This window comes from Nomascus leucogenys, chromosome 4, assembly GCF_006542625.1.
Source record: "Nomascus leucogenys isolate Asia chromosome 4, Asia_NLE_v1, whole genome shotgun sequence".
Classification (NCBI taxonomy): Eukaryota; Metazoa; Chordata; class Mammalia; order Primates; family Hylobatidae; genus Nomascus; species Nomascus leucogenys.
This window is the reverse complement of record NC_044384.1, coordinates 52963179-52965787: the sequence shown is the minus strand read 5'-3', so window position 1 is coordinate 52965787 and position 2609 is coordinate 52963179. Positions and strand designations below refer to the sequence as shown.

At 47.4% G+C, this 2609-nt stretch overlaps 1 pseudogene; it reads right to left on the bottom strand.

The window, feature by feature from the left end:
- Window positions 1–706: 706 nt before the first annotated feature.
- Window positions 707–1670, bottom strand: LOC100596060 (annotated as a pseudogene).
- Window positions 1671–2609: the final 939 nt, after the last annotated feature.

The following is a 2609-nucleotide window of genomic DNA, read 5'->3' as shown; positions in this document are numbered from 1 at the left end:
AAGAGGAACATCTCTTTAGCATTTGTTCATTCTAACATTCACATGTTTGCTTCTCCATGGAATTGTTTTACTATGTACAGGTTCACTAAGGATCCAATTATGTCCATATGAAATGAGAATAAAAGTGCAAACTCATTGAGATCAGGTTCTTCTGAGGAGTGGTGCTTTTGAAAAAATATGTAAAATAAAAATAGAAACACTCTTTGTCAAATACTTAAATTGCAGCCACAGTAGTGGGACAGCCACTACTTATAGAACACATGTCTATTTAAACCCTTTTTTTAGGCCAAAGACTGACACCTATGCAATTGACCTAGGAAAAGAAAGGATAAAGGAAGAAAGAGAAAGAACATTTCATGTTAGACAATTCAGTCACCTCCATTGGTTTTGACATAATTAGGGACTCCGAATTGCTCCTGCTGAGGCAATGGGAGCCCCACTCAAGCTGAAAGCATGAGGAGGTGAGGAGGCAATTGCCTCCAGGTCCTCAGGGACAGCTCTTTGTCCTTCCCCAAATCAAGCATACAACTACAAAGTCCTGCTGCTCCACTTCCAAGTAAAACTTGATAATTCTTAGGTAACTCTAAAGAAATCTTGAGTAACAGGGTATTCTATGATGAGGCTCCTCCATTCAGTGCCAGTAACTAAAAGCCAAGATGTTGCAATTAATTCTTTTATTATTTTCCAAACAGCCAACAGTCCTCACCTAGGGCTTTCTTCCCTTTTTACTCAAAGACTGTCCTTCTCCAGAGAAAGTGACGAATCTGCCTCCAGCTTCATCCTCTTCAACCTTTTTGACAAGGGGACATGCATTTCTGATGAAAGGTATCTCACCAAGTTTAAATATATAATTGGGAATTCCTCTTTTAATGTCTCCACACTTGATTGGGGAGGACCTGGGCTCCACCCCTTTCTTCTTTCCATCCAGTCTATTGCCAGAGCCGGAGAAGGCGCGGAAGCCCAGCTCTCCAGCGTAGCCACTGTGGTCGGCTTCACCTTCTGTAGACTCCTTGTGCTGGACTTGTCTTTCGGGTTCTTTGTAGCCCAGGGGAGCATCAAAGTCCAAGTTCGTGTCACACTCAGTGATGGACACTGCCTTGTTGGGTTTGGTTTCCATCAGACGCAGTTCGAGTTCGTAGATCTTTTCATGTGACGGCAGTCACATTCCCGGTGGTCAGAAAGGCAAAGTTCCTAAGTGCGTTTTCTAATACAGCTTTGGGGTTGGTGATGTCCAGGAAGTCAGGGCTCTGAGGCTGGAATTTGGAGTAGGTGGCCACTTGAAGGTTGACACTCTCCACCTGGACCAGGCTTCCTTCTTCCAAGAGCAAGTTCTGCATCATCCAGTGTGGGAGGTAGCAGATGCCCTCATCAGCCACAAACTCCAGCACGCCACAGTGCGTCATGTGGTCCAAATTCTTATTGGTCAGTTTGAACATCGTGGGATAGGTAATGTTAAGTTAGCTGAGTTGGTCCAGGGCTGACGGCGGCATAATTATCTTCTCTCCTTTCTCCACATCTGACCTGTCATTAGGCTCTGCTAGCATGGACACAGAGAAGCAGCGGTACTGTGTGGAGAAGCGGTTTTGGAAAATCCTGGGAATTGGGTGGTTGAACATGTTGAAAGAGAACATGATGGACACCACCTCGCAAACACCGCTTCTCTCAGGGAATGCAACGAAGGCACCCTGCCGACCGCTGTCCTCGCTGCTGCCGCCTCCGCCGCTGCCGCCGCTGCCGCCGCCGCCGCTGCCGCCGCTGCTGCCGCCGCCACCCCAGTGTGTTGTTTTTAACCTTGACTTCTAAAAGATCAGAATGCAGATCTCCTTAAGCATAAAATTCATCAAGAAGTGTACTCTCTCTCTATATATATTTTGAGACAGAATCTTGCTATGCCACCCAGGCTGGAATGCAGTGGTGTGAACATGGCTTACTGCAGCCTCGAACTCCTGGGCTCAAGCGATTCTCCTACCTCAGCCTTCCAAGTAGCTGGAACTACAGGCACGTGCCACCACACCCAGCTAATTAAATTTTTTTTTTTTTTTTGGTAGACACAGGGTCTTGATATGTGCCCAGGCTGGTCTGAAACTCCTGGGCTCAAGTGAGCCTCCTGCCCTGGTCTCCCAAAGTGTTGGGACTACAGGTGTGAGCCACCACACTTGGCCAGAGTGCCCATTCTTAGCAAACTCCAAAATGTTTGTACTGGAGTCCCAGGCAACGCCTTGCCATTTCTGGCGCCTGCTGCTCCCACACTGCAGCCTGGGAATTGCTGTGGTTGGTGAGGGGGTGCAGTCCCTTGGGTGTACCCAGCCCCTACATGGGAAGCACACTGGCGGGTGCAAGCTCTCAGGCTCTAACCAGAGTCTAGAATTTGGCCTGTGAGCCTTTTGACCAGAGGCTTGTTAACAGACAAGCAATTCCTTTCAACATTGGAATCTTTTCTGGATAGGAAAAGAAAGCTCATTGTCAACATGCCTGGTGTGCTCAGAGTCTCTCCCTGGCCCACACAAAGGCCATGAATCCCCTGGATAAACAGATTATCAATGTAAATCCCTTTTCTCTCACCAATTCACAAACATTTATTGAAGACCTGCTATCTGCTGGGCATTAGG